Raw genomic sequence first — 18,209 nt, forward strand, 5'->3', positions numbered from 1 at the left:
CCAACACCAACACAAACGATGCATAATGTGTGTCCTTTAAGTCCAACACAAACGATGCATAATGTGTGTCCTTTAAGTCCAACACAAACGATGCATAATGTGTGTCCTTTAAGCACTATTGAAGGGTAAATTTGATCAAACATGTGAGATTTTGATTGACAGAAGTGCTTTGCTAAAGGGCTGGGATTGAACACATTTGGTAAAAGCTTGTGTGGTTTTTATGTGTTTTCTCTGTTTCTCATGTTTTCTGAGTTTGGAGTTTCAGACGCTGAAGGGTTCATTCCTGTCCACGTGTTTAGAGACTGATCATTTTGTGGTTTTGCACTTTTGTTTTGCACTGTCTCTTAACGAGCGCTTAACGAGCGGCAGAAACACAATGTTTGTAATGTTTCATTTTCAAAACGTTCTTAAATGTGATAAATGACATTTGCAGGTGTGAAAACTCTTCAACAATCGAGAAAATGTTCAATGTTAATCAGACAAAGGCAAATGCAATATATTGTTTCACATTTATGATATTTTTTATTTACTCCAAACACACATTTTTTTAAGAACAAAGTCATTTGTCTTATAAAATATTGCTATAACTGATAATTGTAAAATAAAATACATTTTACACTGAAACATGAGCTAAAATAAAGAAACATTTAAAATGAGTCCAACGTTAACGTCAAGAAACAAAACCATCAATATGATCGTTATTCATTATTGAGACGGTCAAACACGTTGTGGGTCCGACTGCCGGGGTCCGTGCGTCGGGGTCCGGGGTCCATGCGTCGGGGTCCGGGGTCCATGCGTCGGGGTCCGTGCGTCGGGGTCCGGGGTCCATGCGTCGGGGTCCGGGGTCCATGCGTCGGGGTCCGTGCGTCGGGGTCCGGGGTCCATGCGTCGGGGTCCGGGGTCCATGCGTCGGGGTCCGTGCGTCGGGGTCCGGGGTCCATGCGTCGGGGTCCGGGGTCCATGCGTCGGGGTCCATGCGTCGGGGTCCGTGCGTCGGGGTCCGGGGTCCGTGCGTCGGGGTCCGGGGTCCATGCGTCGGGGTCCATGCGTCGGGGTCCGGGGTCCATGCGTCGGGGTCCATGCGGCGGGGTCCGTGCGTCGGGGTCCGTGCGTCGGGGTCCGGGGTCCATGCGTCGGGGTCCGGGGTCCATGCGTCGGGGTCCGTGCGTCGGGGTCCGGGGTCCATGCGTCGGGGTCCGGGGTCCATGCGTCGGGGTCCATGCGTCGGGGTCCGTGCGTCGGGGTCCGGGGTCCGTGCGTCGGGGTCCGGGGTCCGTGCGTCGGGGTCCGGGGTCCATGCGTCGGGGTCCATGCGTCGGGGTCCGGGGTCCATGCGTCGGGGTCCATGCGGCGGGGTCCGTGCGTCGGGGTCCGTGCGTCGGGGTCCGGGGTCCATGCGTCGGGGTCCGGGGTCCATGCGTCGGGGTCCGTGCGTCGGGGTCCGGGGTCCATGCGTCGGGGTCCGGGGTCCATGCGTCGGGGTCCGTGCGTCGGGGTCCGGGGTCCATGCGTCGGGGTCCGGGGTCCATGCGTCGGGGTCCGTGCGTCGGGGTCCGTGCGTCGGGGTCCGGGGTCCATGCGTCGGGGTCCGTGCGTCGGGGTCCGGGGTCCATGCGTCGGGGTCCGTGCGTCGGGGTCCGGGGTCCATGCGTCGGGGTCCGGGGTCCATGCGTCGGGGTCCATGCGGCGGGGTCCGTGCGTCGGGATCCGTGCGTCGGGGTCCATGCGTCGGGGTCCGGGGTCCATGCGTCGGGGTCCGGGGTCCATGCGTCGGGGTCCGTGCGTCGGGGTCCGGGGTCCATGCGTCGGGGTCCGGGGTCCATGCGGCGGGGTCCGTGCGGCGGGGTCCGTGCGTCGGGGTCCGTGCGTCGGGGTCCGGGGTCCATGCGTCGGGGTCCGGGGTCCATGCGTCGGGGTCCGGGGTCCATGCGTCGGGGTCCGTGCGTCGGGGTCCGGGGTCCATGCGTCGGGGTCCGGGGTCCATGCGTCGGGGTCCGGGGTCCATGCGTCGGGGTCCATGCGGCGGGGTCCGTGCGTCGGGGTCCGTGCGTCGGGGTCCATGCGTCGGGGTCCGGGGTCCATGCGTCGGGGTCCGGGGTCCATGCGTCGGGGTCCGTGCGTTGGGGTCCGGGGTCCATGCGTCGGGGTCCGGGGTCCATGCGTCGGGGTCCGGGGTCCATGCGTCGGGATCCGTGCGTCGGGGTCCATGCGTCGGGGTCCGGGGTCCATGCGTCGGGGTCCGGGGTCCATGCGTCGGGGTCCGTGCGTCGGGGTCCGGGGTCCATGCGTCGGGGTCCGGGGTCCATGCGGCGGGGTCCGTGCGGCGGGGTCCGTGCGTCGGGGTCCGTGCGTCGGGGTCCGGGGTCCATGCGTCGGGGTCCGGGGTCCATGCGTCGGGGTCCGGGGTCCATGCGTCGGGGTCCGTGCGTCGGGGTCCGGGGTCCATGCGTCGGGGTCCGGGGTCCATGCGTCGGGGTCCGGGGTCCATGCGTCGGGGTCCATGCGGCGGGGTCCGTGCGTCGGGGTCCGTGCGTCGGGGTCCATGCGTCGGGGTCCGGGGTCCATGCGTCGGGGTCCGGGGTCCATGCGTCGGGGTCCGTGCGTTGGGGTCCGGGGTCCATGCGTCGGGGTCCGGGGTCCATGCGTCGGGGTCCGGGGTCCATGCGTCGGGGTCCGTGCGTCGGGGTCCGTGCGTATCCAGGATTATGATTTCATTTTGGCACAAACGGAGTGACGAGCTCTGGGGCGACATTCGCTTCAGGGATGAACGAGTGAAACAGAAAGTAGACAAAGTTTAAAGTGCACTTTAATTTATAAATTGATATACATATATGTTTATATACATATATATTCATATATTTTATATATATATATTTTATATATATAAAATATATTTATGTTTATATAAATATTTATATAATATAATTCTTCTTCTTCTTAATTAACACAATTTGACAGGATTCTGGTCTTTTGTGGAGAAATGCTGTCGTTATAAACTCTTTCATGTTTATGTGACTTATGTTTTCATGTTATTTAAAGTTATTTATTCAAAAGCACTTCTTTATGTTGGGTTTGCACTATCGGCACAAACTTGTGCTCATATATTTAGACATGTCCAGGAATGGACCCTTTAGCCTTTAGCATTTAGCCTTTAGCATTTAGCATTTTGCTGTGGTTTGAAAATGTTTTCTGACTAATTATGATTTATGTTTTTTTGTGAACTGATGGAATCAACTTTTCAATTTGATTGAACTAGTTTTGAAAATGACTTTGTTGTTTGCATTTTTCGTTGCAAACAGTCACACCTGCTTACCGCTAGCGTTAGCTTCCTGCGTGAGCATTAGCTTCCTGCGCGAGCATTAGTTTCCTGCGCGAGCGTTAGCTTCCTGCGTGAGCATTAGCTTCCTGCGTGAGCATTAGCTTCCTGCGCGAGCATTAGTTTCCTGCGCGAGCGTTAGCTTCCTGCGCGAGCGTTAGCTTCCTGCGCGAGCGTTAGTTTCCTGCGCGAGCGTTAGCTTCCTGCGTGAGCATTAGCTTCCTGCGTGAGCATTAGCTTCCTGCGCGAGCGTTAGTTTCCTGCGCGAGCGTTAGCTTCCTGCGCGAGCGTTAGCTTCCTGCGCAAGCGTTAGTTTCCTGCGCGAGCGTTAGCTTCCTGCGCAAGTTTTCATGTTTCATGTTTAATGACAAAATGCTACATGCTACGCTAGCCTTCTAGTTTAAAAACAGAATTGTGGAGTAAATGCACCGTGTCGGGGCATCTGAATGAAAATGCATGGGAGAACAGCGCCCTCTAGTGCTTTACAAGGCCATCGCGTCACAATCATCATTCATCACTTCATATAAGAATTAAAGCAAATGCAAGAAATGTAGGATTTGCATATTGAAATGGAACATATTTAAGTCCATTGGCTGAAATGTTCCGCAGTGCAGCTTTAAGTACAGAGTACAATGTGCATCAAGTCAATGATGAACAGATTTTTGACGACGTTTTAAGAGAAAAGTGAAATAAAATTTAATAGTAAAAGAAGGAAAGATGTCAAACTTGATTTATTTTCCTTATTGACGATAGAAAGAAACAGAAGCAGATTATGTCAGTATCTGCAACACGTGTGACACATGTAACAGTATCTGTAACATGTGTAACATTATCTGCGACACATGTGACACGTGTAACAGTATCTGCGACACGTGTCACACATGTAACTGTATCTGCGACACGTGTCACACATGTAACTGTATCTGCGACACATGTGACACGTGTAACAGTATCTGCGACACGTGTCACACATGTAACTGTATCTGCGACACGTGTGATACGTGTAACAGTATCTGCGACATCTGTCGCAGATACTGTTACACGTGTTACACGTGTCGCAGTATTTAACACAGTGGTCAACACAGAGACATAGCATGTGTTTTACCTGACACATGCATGTGTCAGGTAAAACACATGCATGTGTTTTACCTGACACATGCATGTGTGAGGTAAAACACATGCATGTGTGAGGTAAAACACATGCATGTGTCAGGTAAAACACATGCATGTGTGAGGTAAAACACATGCATGTGTTTTACCTGACACATGCATGTGTCAGGTAAAACACATGCATGTGTGAGGTAAAACACATGCATGTGTCAGGTAAAACACATGCATGTGTCAGGTAAAACACATGCATGTGTCAGGTAAAACACATGCATGTGTTTTTTATATGATCTCCTTCTTGGGAGGCAAGAGCACTAACCACCTTTGCCACCGTGCACCCCATAAAACATTTCGTACAAATTCAATTTTAGAGGAAAAAACATCTTAATTTGAGATTTGAGTTTTTTTTTTTTTTTTTAAAGGAATTGACTGTATCAAGTTTAATGTGCTTTTTCAACCTCGTTAATCTAATTATGACGGTTTGTTTGGAGCGTTTGGAGCGTGAAAGATGCCGCATCATATATTTATTTAAAATCAGAAATAAAACAGAATTAAACCCTAAATATTTGGCGGTTTTGTTCAATTGAACGTTGGAATATTCCATATTATTAAATTAATACAGCTAATTTAGAAGAGATCAAAGAATTTATTGCTTTTTGCACGATGCTGGGGCAGAATCCAGTTTGAAGTTTGTCCTTTTGTGTGTTAAAACTATAAACTCTTATACTGTGAGTAAAATAACAAAGAACATTGATTTATTATCCTTTTTTAATCCATGGCGGCCGTTTATTGAAGTGTATTTATGTGACTGGTTTAGCAGGAGCTTTGGCTCCCTCTGGTGGAGGGTTCAGCAGGAGCTTTGGCTCCCTCTGGTGGAGGGTTCAGCAGGAGCTTTGGCTCCCTCTGGTGGAGGGTTCAGCAGGAGCTTTGGCTCCCTCTGGTGGAGGGTTTAGGAGGAGCTTGTCCCTCCAGCGACGATTGTGCAATAAACGAAGTCTATATTTTTAAAAACTCTGGTGTCTTTATTTCTTAATCGTGAAATAGTCGTTAGTCGTAGTTTCTAATGATGACTTAGTTTAGTGGGATAAACTGTGTGATATATTTATCTTAGTTTTACATCTGTTTGTAGAGAAAATGCAATGTTAGAAATGACTTCCCTCTGTGATGTCATCAATAAGCGACGCTTCAAAATGACACATTCTTGTGGCAGTTAAAACAATGATTTTACAAAATAAAGGTGAAATCATAACTATCGTCATTTATATGGATTACAGCCCTTGTTTTCAGAGGTGGAGCGAGGGTGCAGAGGTGGAGCGAGGGTGCAGAGGTGGAGCGAGGGTGCAGAGGTGGAGCGAGGGCGCAGAGGTGGAGCGAGGGTGCAGAGGTGGAGCGAGGGTGCAGAGGTGGAGCGAGGGCCCAGAGGTGGAGCGAGGGCGCAGAGGTGGAGCGAGGGCCCAGAGGTGGAGCGAGGGTGCAGAGGTGGAGCGAGGGCCCAGAGGTGGAGCGAGGGCCCAGAGGTGGAGCGAGGGTGCAGAGGTGGAGCGAGGGTGCAGAGGTGGAGCGAGGGCCCAGAGGTGGAGCGAGGGTGCAGAGGTGGAGCGAGGGCCCAGAGGTGGAGCGAGGGTGCAGAGGTGGAGCGAGGGTGCAGAGGTGGAGCGAGGGCGCAGAGGTGGAGCGAGGGCGCAGAGGTGGAGCGAGGGCCCAGAGGTGGAGCGAGGGCCCAGAGGTGGAGCGAGGGCCCAGAGGTGGAGCGAGGGTGCAGAGGTGGAGCGAGGGTGCAGAGGTGGAGCGAGGGTGCAGAGGTGGAGCGAGGGCCCAGAGGTAGAGCGAGGGCGCAGAGGTGGAGCGAGGGCACAGAGGTGGAGCGAGGGTGCAGAGGTGGAGCGAGGGCCCAGAGGTGGAGCGAGGGCCCAGAGGTGGAGCGAGGGCCCAGAGGTGGAGCGAGGGCCCAGAGGTGGAGCGAGGGCGCAGAGGTGGAGCGAGGGCCCAGAGGTGGAGCGAGGGTGCAGAGGTGGAGCGAGGGCCCAGAGGTGGAGCGAGGGCCCAGAGGTGGAGCGAGGGCGCAGAGGTGGAGCGAGGGCGCAGAGGTGGAGCGAGGGTGCAGAGGTGGAGCGAGGGCCCAGAGGTGGAGCGAGGGTGCAGAGGTGGAGCGAGGGTGCAGAGGTGGAGCGAGGGTGCAGAGGTGGAGCGAGGGTGCAGAGGTGGAGCGAGGGTGCAGAGGTGGAGCGAGGGCCCAGAGGTGAAGCGAGGGTGCAGAGGTGGAGCGAGGGCCCAGAGGTGGAGCGAGGGCCCAGAGGTGGAGCGAGGGCCCAGAGGTGGAGCGAGGGTGCAGAGGTGGAGCGAGGGTGCAGAGGTGGAGCGAGGGTGCAGAGGTGGAGCGAGGGTGCAGAGGTGGAGCGAGGGCCCAGAGGTGGAGCGAGGGCGCAGAGGTGGAGCGAGGGCCCAGAGGTGGAGCGAGGGTGCAGAGGTGGAGCGAGGGCCCAGAGGTGGAGCGAGGGCCCAGAGGTGGAGCGAGGGTGCAGAGGTGGAGCGAGGGTGCAGAGGTGGAGCGAGGGCCCAGAGGTGGAGCGAGGGTGCAGAGGTGGAGCGAGGGCCCAGAGGTGGAGCGAGGGTGCAGAGGTGGAGCGAGGGTGCAGAGGTGGAGCGAGGGCGCAGAGGTGGAGCGAGGGCGCAGAGGTGGAGCGAGGGCCCAGAGGTGGAGCGAGGGCCCAGAGGTGGAGCGAGGGCCCAGAGGTGGAGCGAGGGTGCAGAGGTGGAGCGAGGGTGCAGAGGTGGAGCGAGGGTGCAGAGGTGGAGCGAGGGCCCAGAGGTAGAGCGAGGGCGCAGAGGTGGAGCGAGGGCACAGAGGTGGAGCGAGGGTGCAGAGGTGGAGCGAGGGCCCAGAGGTGGAGCGAGGGCCCAGAGGTGGAGCGAGGGCCCAGAGGTGGAGCGAGGGCCCAGAGGTGGAGCGAGGGCGCAGAGGTGGAGCGAGGGCCCAGAGGTGGAGCGAGGGTGCAGAGGTGGAGCGAGGGCCCAGAGGTGGAGCGAGGGCCCAGAGGTGGAGCGAGGGCGCAGAGGTGGAGCGAGGGCGCAGAGGTGGAGCGAGGGTGCAGAGGTGGAGCGAGGGTGCAGAGGTGGAGCGAGGGCCCAGAGGTGGAGCGAGGGCGCAGAGGTGGAGCGAGGGCCCAGAGGTGGAGCGAGGGTGCAGAGGTGGAGCGAGGGCCCAGAGGTGGAGCGAGGGCCCAGAGGTGGAGCGAGGGTGCAGAGGTGGAGCGAGGGTGCAGAGGTGGAGCGAGGGCCCAGAGGTGGAGCGAGGGTGCAGAGGTGGAGCGAGGGCCCAGAGGTGGAGCGAGGGTGCAGAGGTGGAGCGAGGGTGCAGAGGTGGAGCGAGGGCGCAGAGGTGGAGCGAGGGCGCAGAGGTGGAGCGAGGGCCCAGAGGTGGAGCGAGGGCCCAGAGGTGGAGCGAGGGCCCAGAGGTGGAGCGAGGGTGCAGAGGTGGAGCGAGGGTGCAGAGGTGGAGCGAGGGTGCAGAGGTGGAGCGAGGGCCCAGAGGTAGAGCGAGGGCGCAGAGGTGGAGCGAGGGCACAGAGGTGGAGCGAGGGTGCAGAGGTGGAGCGAGGGCCCAGAGGTGGAGCGAGGGCCCAGAGGTGGAGCGAGGGCCCAGAGGTGGAGCGAGGGCCCAGAGGTGGAGCGAGGGCGCAGAGGTGGAGCGAGGGCCCAGAGGTGGAGCGAGGGTGCAGAGGTGGAGCGAGGGCCCAGAGGTGGAGCGAGGGCCCAGAGGTGGAGCGAGGGCGCAGAGGTGGAGCGAGGGCGCAGAGGTGGAGCGAGGGTGCAGAGGTGGAGCGAGGGCCCAGAGGTGGAGCGAGGGTGCAGAGGTGGAGCGAGGGTGCAGAGGTGGAGCGAGGGTGCAGAGGTGGAGCGAGGGTGCAGAGGTGGAGCGAGGGTGCAGAGGTGGAGCGAGGGCCCAGAGGTGAAGCGAGGGTGCAGAGGTGGAGCGAGGGCCCAGAGGTGGAGCGAGGGCCCAGAGGTGGAGCGAGGGCCCAGAGGTGGAGCGAGGGTGCAGAGGTGGAGCGAGGGTGCAGAGGTGGAGCGAGGGTGCAGAGGTGGAGCGAGGGTGCAGAGGTGGAGCGAGGGTGCAGAGGTGGAGCGAGGGCCCAGAGGTGGAGCGAGGGCGCAGAGGTGGAGCGAGGGTGCAGAGGTGGAGCGAGGGTGCAGAGGTGGAGCGAGGGCCCAGAGGTGGAGCGAGGGCGCAGAGGTGGAGCGAGGGCGCAGAGGTGGAGCGAGGGTGCAGAGGTGGAGCGAGGGCCCAGAGGTGGAGCGAGGGCGCAGAGGTGGAGCGAGGGCCCAGAGGTGGAGCGAGGGCCCAGAGGTGGAGCGAGGGCGCAGAGGTGGAGCGAGGGTGCAGAGGTGGAGCGAGGGTGCAGAGGTGGAGCGAGGGTGCAGAGGTGGAGCGAGGGTGCAGAGGTGGAGCGAGGGTGCAGAGGTGGAGCGAGGGTGCAGAGGTGGAGCGAGGGCCCAGAGGTGGAGCGAGGGCGCAGAGGTGGAGCGAGGGTGCAGAGGTGGAGCGAGGGCCCAGAGGTGGAGCGAGGGCGCAGAGGTGGAGCGAGGGTGCAGAGGTGGAGCGAGGGCCCAGAGGTGGAGCGAGGGCGCAGAGGTGGAGCGAGGGCCCAGAGGTGGAGCGAGGGTGCAGAGGTGGAGCGAGGGCCCAGAGGTGGAGCGAGGGCGCAGAGGTGGAGCGAGGGCCCAGAGGTGGAGCGAGGGCCCAGAGGTGGAGCGAGGGTGCAGAGGTGGAGCGAGGGTGCAGAGGTGGAGCGAGGGTGCAGAGGTGGAGCGAGGGTGCAGAGGTGGAGCGAGGGCGCAGAGGTGGAGCGAGGGCCCAGAGGTGGAGCGAGGGCCCAGAGGTGGAGCGAGGGTGCAGAGGTGGAGCGAGGGTGCAGAGGTGGAGCGAGGGTGCAGAGGTGGAGCGAGGGTGCAGAGGTGGAGCGAGGGCCCAGAGGTGGAGCGAGGGCGCAGAGGTGGAGCGAGGGTGCAGAGGTGGAGTGAGGGTGCAGAGGTGGAGCGAGGGTGCAGAGGTGGAGCGAGGGCCCAGAGGTGGAGCGAGGGCCCAGAGGTGGAGCGAGGGCGCAGAGGTGGAGCGAGGGTGCAGAGGTGGAGCGAGGGTGCAGAGGTGGAGCGAGGGCCCAGAGGTGGAGCGAGGGCGCAGAGGTGGAGCGAGGGTGCAGAGGTGGAGCGAGGGTGCAGAGGTGGAGCGAGGGTGCAGAGGTGGAGCGAGGGTGCAGAGGTGGAGCGAGGGCCCAGAGGTGGAGCGAGGGCGCAGAGGTGGAGCGAGGGTGCAGAGGTGGAGCGAGGGTGCAGAGGTGGAGCGAGGGTGCAGAGGTGGAGCGAGGGTGCAGAGGTGGAGCGAGGGTGCAGAGGTGGAGCGAGGGTGCAGAGGTGGAGCGAGGGCCCAGAGGTGGAGCGAGGGTGCAGAGGTGGAGCGAGGGCCCAGAGGTGGAGCGAGGGCGCAGAGGTGGAGCGAGGGTGCAGAGGTGGAGCGAGGGCCCAGAGGTGGAGCGAGGGCCCAGAGGTGGAGCGAGGGTGCAGAGGTGGAGCGAGGGTGCAGAGGTGGAGCGAGGGTGCAGAGGTGGAGCGAGGGTGCAGAGGTGGAGCGAAGGCGCACAGGTGGAGCGAGGGTGCAGAGGTGGAGCGAGGGTGCAGAGGTGGAGCGAGGGCCCAGAGGTGGAGCGAGGGTGCAGAGGTGGAGCGAAGGCGCACAGGTGGAGCGAGGGTGCAGAGGTGGAGCGAGGGTGCAGAGGTGGAGCGAGGGTGCAGAGGTGGAGCGAGGGCCCAGAGGTGGAGCGAGGGTGCAGAGGTGGAGCGAGGGTGCAGAGGTGGAGCACCAACACCAACACCAGAAAAGGATTCAGCTCCCGATCTCAGAGGCGTGAGGGTCGATGGCGCTGAAGCGTGCTGGAAAGCGAAGGAAAGCGCGCTGTGTAACGCAGAGGAAGGAGGAGAGAGGAAGTTCTGGTTAAACTCAACTTTCCATAATTTAGCGTAGCTGTGGTCAGTATGTTTTATTTTCAAAATACTCGGCTGTATTAAATGGTCGAGTTAAACAGCAGATTATCTCTTTTATATTGCACATTTGTACATGATAAACAATATTAGGCTATTAATGAAAGCTACATTGTGATTCTATTGCCTAATTATGGTCAAACAAAAATAAAAACCTGGTTAATACTGACAAAAGAAAGAACACTAAATTATTCAATCATTTAGATCTATAGTAGATCTTCAGGCTTTGTCCAATATAAAAGTACATCGCGAGCTGAAAATATGTGGGCACCTCTGGTCTACACCAACAAAAGCTGCTCCACCCATCCCCCCCTCGCCCTTCACCTGGTATCGCCCATCCCCCCCGCCCTTCACCTGGTATCGCCCATCCCCCCCTCGCCCTTCACCTGGTATCGCCCATCCCCCCTCGCCCTTCACCTGGTATCTCCCATCCCCCCCTCGCCCTTCACCTGGTATCGCCCATCCCCCCCGCCCTTCACCTGGTATCGCCCATAGCTAGGATGCACTGGGTCTCAGCGTTGCCGGGACTCATTGTCATATTAAAAAACAAACAAACCCGGGGCCCTATGTAAAAAGAGCCCCCCCTAGTGTTATTTCTGTAGACCTGCACCAGACCTTGTGCCTCGTCTCCTCTGCTTCCTCCTCTTCCCTCGGGACAGCAGCAAAACGTCAGGTGAGTTGGGTGGACAAACAAGAGATGGCGGAGAGGCTTGTTTGTACCTGTTAATACAGCCGAGTATTTTGAAAAATAAAACATACTGACCACAGCTACGCTAAATTATGGAAAGTTGAGTTTAACCAGAACTTCCTCTCTCCTCCTTCCTCTGCGTTACACAGCGCGCTTTCCTTCGCTTTCCAGCACGCTTCAGCGCCATCGACCCTCACGCCTCTGAGATCGACCCTAATGCGAAGAGGAGGAAGCAGAGGAGACGAGGCACAAGCAGGGCCGGCCCAAGCCTTCAGGGGGCCCTAAGCGAAAAAAAATTTGGGGGCCCCTCACCACGTCATCAGAATCAGTTTTATTGCCATTGTCAGTAAACAATTCACATATGGGAACTTTCTTCAACACAAACAAAGCACCACAACTCCAGAGCGTCTGTTTGCCAGTTAGTTTATTCTCAGCTCCTCACAAGCTCAAATATTGATAACTTAAATCCCACAATGCAACTTGGTATTCCGCTGACATCACCTCTACTCCCTGTACAAATAACACACCTCCCACATATGTTTTTGGGCGTTAAGGGTCGACAGCCACATTAGCACATTAGTTTAAATTAATGAACCTTTTTCGTGTATTCTGCTGCATTTTAATGTGGTCCAGCCGCTAAAGTAAGAGTAAAATGTTGAGGTTGTAATGCTATAAAATGATGATGTGATGAAACTGTGCCAGGAGAAAATGACTAAAGCCAGTTATTAATACATTAGTGTACTTAATTACTCAATACAATATTGTCTATGAAACATAATTATGATCAAATTGATTCATTTTAACTGAAAATGTAAAAGTAATAGTTATCCTTACAAATGTATCTTTTACAGCTCCCAACTGTTCCTTCTTGCCAAAGTGACAAAACAAGTTATATTAAATTAAACAAATGGCATAAGCATTGCTTGATTAACAATTAACACTGATAAAACAAACATGTTATTCCCAGAGAATGAACAGAACGAGAAGTGAAGGTCCAAACCTCGCTCTAGTGAAGAGACTTTGCCACTTTTGTATAAAAATATATAGTATTATTCTATAACAGACGCAATAATAATATGTCTGGTTATTTTTCACTATCAATTTATTATAATTTATAACAAATAGTCTAATGATGCTTTTTAAATAAATTGAAATGTTTTATTGCTCTATTAAAAGTGAATTACAATATAAATGTTTGTTCTGATCAGAACACCACACACTGGACTCTGTGTGAAACAATGCTGCGATGTGATTGGCTGATGGACCTGACGTGCATAAACCTTTACGTTCCTCTCATTGCACTTTAAGAAGTCAAAGTCAAACAGACATCACGAGTCACGATTGATCTCACACATGGTGATGTGAGAGAGAGGGACGCAAACTCAAACCCGCTCATCTCTGACTGAGGCTGCACAGGGGCCCGGGACAGGGGCCCGGGACAGGGGCCCGGGACAGGGGCCCGGGACAGGGGCCGCACACTGTTCACTCCAAAGTCTCACATCAGAGGTTCTGGACGAGACGGCGCTCGTCCGGACCGGATCTCCGCCTCTTAGTGACCCGGGCCATAGAGGCCCCTCACCGGCCTCACCTGCAGCTGACACTACGGGGCTGGTGTCAATGTGAAGCTCATTATCTTTCATTCAGACACATATTGTGCGCGGGGCAGAGCTCTCGTCGCCTCCAGCCTGAGCGAACGTGACGGACTCGTGTTGTTTCAAACAGCAGCATTAACCGTCTCTTTGTAAGAGAAGTTCAAAACCTGGAGAGTGTTGTTGAGTTTGCAGTTTCTTTACATCGTCAAGAAGTTTCTTCTTTCGTTTTTCGGCATCGGGGGGATATATTCCTCTGGACATGAGGACCACGTTCTGTTGTGTTTATGTTTTGCTCTTCTGCTCGCGCACAATGAAGTTGACCAATCAGCGCAGGTTTGGTGTCTCGGTTGCCAGATTGTCATTACAAATAAATGCGGTTTGTGCGTTACATGTTCCCGCTGTGTGCGCTGCCGCGCCAGCAGCGCTACTACACTAGTGGAGCACGCTGCGCTTGCACTTCTCATAAGACGGGTTGCCAGATTAGGGGCCCTATTAACGCCTCGGGGCCCTACGCGGCTGCTTAGTTCGCTTATAGGCTGGGCCGGCCCTGGGCACAAGGTCTGGTGCAGGTCAAGCGCAGACGAGCCTTGTGTTCGGAGCACATGGGCCTGGACTTTGGGAGACGTGCTCGGTGCTTACGCCTGATCCCGCTCCTCCATGTTTGCGGCTGTTCGCCGTCTTCACCGCCTGCCCGGGTCATCGCGGCTGTTTTCCCGGAGCCTGCCCGTGTCATCGCGGCTGCTTTCCCGCTGCCTGCACGGGCCATCGCGGCTGCTTTCCCGCCGCCTGCACGGGCCATCGGGGCCGCACCGGTCCTGGAGCCTGCGCGGGATGTGGCGGCTGTTTTCCTGGAGCCCGCGCGCCGCTGGAATTATGAGCGCTGGGGTCCATCGTCCGCTTCCTTGTTTTCGTCGGATTACCGGTGAAACACATGGGAATCACGTGACCGTAAGGCGTGCCTTCGACAGGTCCCGCTGCGCTCAGCTGAACCGATGGACGTGACGTCATCCACGGTCCGGCTCGGCTTGTTGATGCACGTTCAATTGCCAACAAAGCCTTTTCCTTGAATGAACTTTTTACAAGACAAAACCTTGATTTCATGTGTCTTACGGAGACATGGCAGAGAGAGAGTGAGTTTATTCATCTAAATGAACTCTGCCCACCTGGCTGCTCCGTTTCTGCGATGCCTCGCCCTGGTCGACGTGGAGGAGGTCTGGCAGTCGTGTCCCAGGACCGTCACGTGGAGGAGGTCTGGCAGTTGTGTCCCAGGACCGTCACGTGGAGGAGGTCTGGCAGTCGTGTCCCAGGACCGTCACGTGGAGGAGGTCTGGCAGTCGTGTCCCAGGACCGTCACGTGGAGGAGGTCTGGCAGTCGTGTCCCAGGACCGTCACGTGGAGGAGGTCTGGCAGTCGTGTCCCGGGACCGTCACGTGGAGGAGGTCTGGCAGTCTGGTCCCGGGACCGTCACGTGGAGGAGGTCTGGCAGTCGTGTCCCAGGACCGTCACGTGGAGGAGGTCTGGCAGTCGTGTCCCAGGACCGTCACGTGGAGGAGGTCTGGCAGTCGTGTCCCAGGACCGTCACGTGGAGGAGGTCTGGCAGTCGTGTCCCAGGACCGTCACGTGGAGGAGGTCTGGCAGTCGTGTCCCAGGACCGTCACGTGGAGGAGGTCTGGCAGTCGTGTCCCAGGACCGTCACGTGGAGGAGGTCTGGCAGTCGTGTCCCAGGACCGTCACGTGGAGGAGGTCTGGCAGTCGTGTCCCAGGACCGTCACGTGGAGGAGGTCTGGCAGTCGTGTCCCAGGACCGTCACGTGGAGGAGGTCTGGCAGTCGTGTCCCAGGACCGTCACGTGGAGGAGGTCTGGCAGTCTTGTCCCGGGACCGTCACGTGGAGGAGGTCTGGCAGTCTGGTCCCGGGACCGTCACGTGGAGGAGGTCTGGCAGTCGTGTCCCGGGACCGTCACGTGGAGGAGGTCTGGCAGTCGTGTCCCAGGACCGTCACGTGGAGGAGGTCTGGCAGTCGTGTCCCCGGACCGTCACGTGGAGGAGGTCTGGCAGTCGTGTCCCAGGACCGTCACGTGGAGGAGGTCTGGCAGTCGTGTCCCAGGACCGTCACGTGGAGGAGGTCTGGCAGTCGTGTCCCGGGACCGTCACGTGGAGGAGGTCTGGCAGTCGTGTCCCGGGACCGTCACGTGGAGGAGGTCTGGCAGTCGTGTCCCGGGACCGTCACGTGGAGGAGGTCTGGCAGTCTGGTCCCGGGACCGTCACGTGGAGGAGGTCTGGCAGTCGTGTCCCAGGACCGTCACGTGGAGGAGGTCTGGCAGTCGTGTCCCAGGACCGTCACGTGGAGGAGGTCTGGCAGTCGTGTCCTGGGACCGTCACGTGGAGGAGGTCTGGCAGTCGTGTCCCGGGAGCGTCACGTGGAGGAGGTCTGGCAGTCTGGTCCCGGGACCGTCACGTGGAGGAGGTCTGGCAGTCTGGTCCCGGGACCGTCACGTGGAGGAGGTCTGGCAGTCGTGTCCCAGGACCGTCACGTGGAGGAGGTCTGGCAGTCGTGTCCCAGGACCGTCACGTGGAGGAGGTCTGGCAGTCGTGTCCCAGGACCGTCACGTGGAGGAGGTCTGGCAGTCGTGTCCCAGGACCGTCACTTGGAGGAGGTCTGGCAGTCGTGTCCCAGGACCGTCACGTGGAGGAGGTCTGGCAGTCGTGTCCCAGGACCGTCACGTGGAGGAGGTCTGGCAGTCGTGTCCCAGGACCGTCACGTGGAGGAGGTCTGGCAGTCTGGTCCCAGGACCGTCACGTGGAGGAGGTCTGGCAGTTGTGTCCCAGGACCGTCACGTGGAGGAGGTCTGGCAGTCTGGTCCCGGGACCGTCACGTGGAGGAGGTCTGGCAGTCGTGTCCCAGGACCGTCACGTGGAGGAGGTCTGGCAGTCGTGTCCCAGGACCGTCACGTGGAGGAGGTCTGGCAGTCGTGTCCCGGGACCGTCACGTGGAGGAGGTCTGCTAGTCTGGTCCCGGGACCGTCACGTGGAGGAGGTCTGGCAGTCGTGTCCCAGGACCGTCACGTGGAGGAGGTCTGGCAGTCGTGTCCCAGGACCGTCACGTGGAGGAGGTCTGGCAGTCGTGTCCCAGGACCGTCACGTGGAGGAGGTCTGGCAGTCTTGTCCCGGGACCGTCACGTGGAGGAGGTCTGGCAGTCTGGTCCCGGGACCGTCACGTGGAGGAGGTCTGGCAGTCGTGTCCCGGGACCGTCACGTGGAGGAGGTCTGGCAGTCGTGTCCCAGGACCGTCACGTGGAGGAGGTCTGGCAGTCGTGTCCCAGGACCGTCACGTGGAGGAGGTCTGGCAGTCGTGTCCCAGGACCGTCACGTGGAGGAGGTCTGGCAGTCGTGTCCCAGGACCGTCACGTGGAGGAGGTCTGGCAGTCGTGTCCCAGGACCGTCACGTGGAGGAGGTCTGGCAGTCTGGTCCCGGGACCGTCACGTGGAGGAGGTCTGGCAGTCGTGTCCCAGGACCGTCACGTGGAGGAGGTCTGGCAGTCGTGTCCCAGGACCGTCACGTGGAGGAGGTCTGGCAGTCGTGTCCCAGGACCGTCACGTGGAGGAGGTCTGGCAGTCGTGTCCCAGGACCGTCACGTGGAGGAGGTCTGGCAGTCGTGTCCCAGGACCGTCACGTGGAGGAGGTCTGGCAGTCGTGTCCCAGGACCGTCACGTGGAGGAGGTCTGGCAGTCTGGTCCCGGGACCGTCACGTGGAGGAGGTCTGGCAGTCGTGTCCCAGGACCGTCACGTGGAGGAGGTCTGGCAGTCTGGTCCCAGGACCGTCACGTGGAGGAGGTCTGGCAGTCGTGTCCCAGGACCGTCACGTGGAGGAGGTCTGGCAGTTGTGTCCCAGGACCGTCACGTGGAGGAGGTCTGGCAGTCGTGTCCCAGGACCGTCACGTGGAGGAGGTCTGGCAGTCTGGTCCCGGGACCGTCACGTGGAGGAGGTCTGGCAGTCGTGTCCCAGGACCGTCACGTGGAGGAGGTCTGGCAGTCGTGTCCCAGGACCGTCACGTGGAGGAGGTCTGGCAGTCGTGTCCCAGGACCGTCACGTGGAGGAGGTCTGGCAGTCGTGTCCCAGGACCGTCAAGTGGAGGAGGTCTGGCAGTCGTGTCCCGGGACCGTCACTTGGAGGAGGTCTGGCAGTCGTGTCCCGGGACGTCACGTGGAGGAGGTCTGGCAGTCGTGTCCCGGAACCGTCACGTGGAGGAGGTCTGGCAGTCTGGTCCCGGGACCGTCACGTGGAGGAGGTCTGGCAGTCTGGTCCCGGGACCGTCACGTGGAGGAGGTCTGGCAGTCGTGTCCCAGGACCGTCACGTGGAGGAGGTCTGGCAGTCGTGTCCCAGGACCGTCACGTGGAGGAGGTCTGGCAGTCGTGTCCCAGGACCGTCACGTGGAGGAGGTCTGGCAGTCGTGTCCCAGGACCGTCACGTGGAGGAGGTCTGGCAGTCGTGTCCCAGGACCGTCACGTGGAGGAGGTCTGGCAGTCGTGTCCCAGGACCGTCACGTGGAGGAGGTCTGGCAGTCTGGTCCCGGGACCGTCACGTGGAGGAGGTCTGGCAGTCGTGTCCCAGGACCGTCACGTGGAGGAGGTCTGGCAGTCGTGTCCCAGGACCGTCACGTGGAGGAGGTCTGGCAGTCGTGTCCCAGGACCGTCACGTGGAGGAGGTCTGGCAGTCTGGTCCCAGGACCGTCACGTGGAGGAGGTCTGGCAGTCGTGTCCCAGGACCGTCACGTGGAGGAGGTCTGGCAGTTGTGTCCCAGGACCGTCACGTGGAGGAGGTCTGGCAGTCGTGTCCCAGGACCGTCACGTGGAGGAGGTCTGGCAGTCTGGTCCCGGGACCGTCACGTGGAGGAGGTCTGGCAGTCGTGTCCCAGGACCGTCACGTGGAGGAGGTCTGGCAGTCGTGTCCCAGGACCGTCACGTGGAGGAGGTCTGGCAGTCGTGTCCCAGGACCGTCACGTGGAGGAGGTCTGGCAGTCTGGTCCCAGGACCGTCACGTGGAGGAGGTCTGGCAGTCGTGTCCCAGGACCGTCACGTGGAGGAGGTCTGGCAGTCGTGTCCCAGGACCGTCACGTGGAGGAGGTCTGGCAGTCGTGTCCCAGGACCGTCACGTGGAGGAGGTCTGGCAGTCTGGTCCCGGGACCGTCACGTGGAGGAGGTCTGGCAGTCGTGTCCCAGGACCGTCACGTGGAGGAGGTCTGGCAGTCGTGTCCCAGGACCGTCACGTGGAGGAGGTCTGGCAGTCGTGTCCCAGGACCGTCACGTGGAGGAGGTCTGGCAGTCGTGTCCCAGGACCGTCACGTGGAGGAGGTCTGGCAGTCGTGTCCCAGGACCGTCACGTGGAGGAGGTCTGGCAGTCGTGTCCCAGGACCGTCACGTGGAGGAGGTCTGGCAGTCTGGTCCCGGGACCGTCACGTGGAGGAGGTCT

This window comes from Eucyclogobius newberryi, unplaced genomic scaffold (genome assembly GCF_026437365.1).
Source record: "Eucyclogobius newberryi isolate DKJ021-1_F unplaced genomic scaffold, fEucNew1.0.hap1 SCAF_13, whole genome shotgun sequence".
In the NCBI taxonomy this organism is placed as follows: Eukaryota; Metazoa; Chordata; class Actinopteri; order Gobiiformes; family Gobiidae; genus Eucyclogobius; species Eucyclogobius newberryi.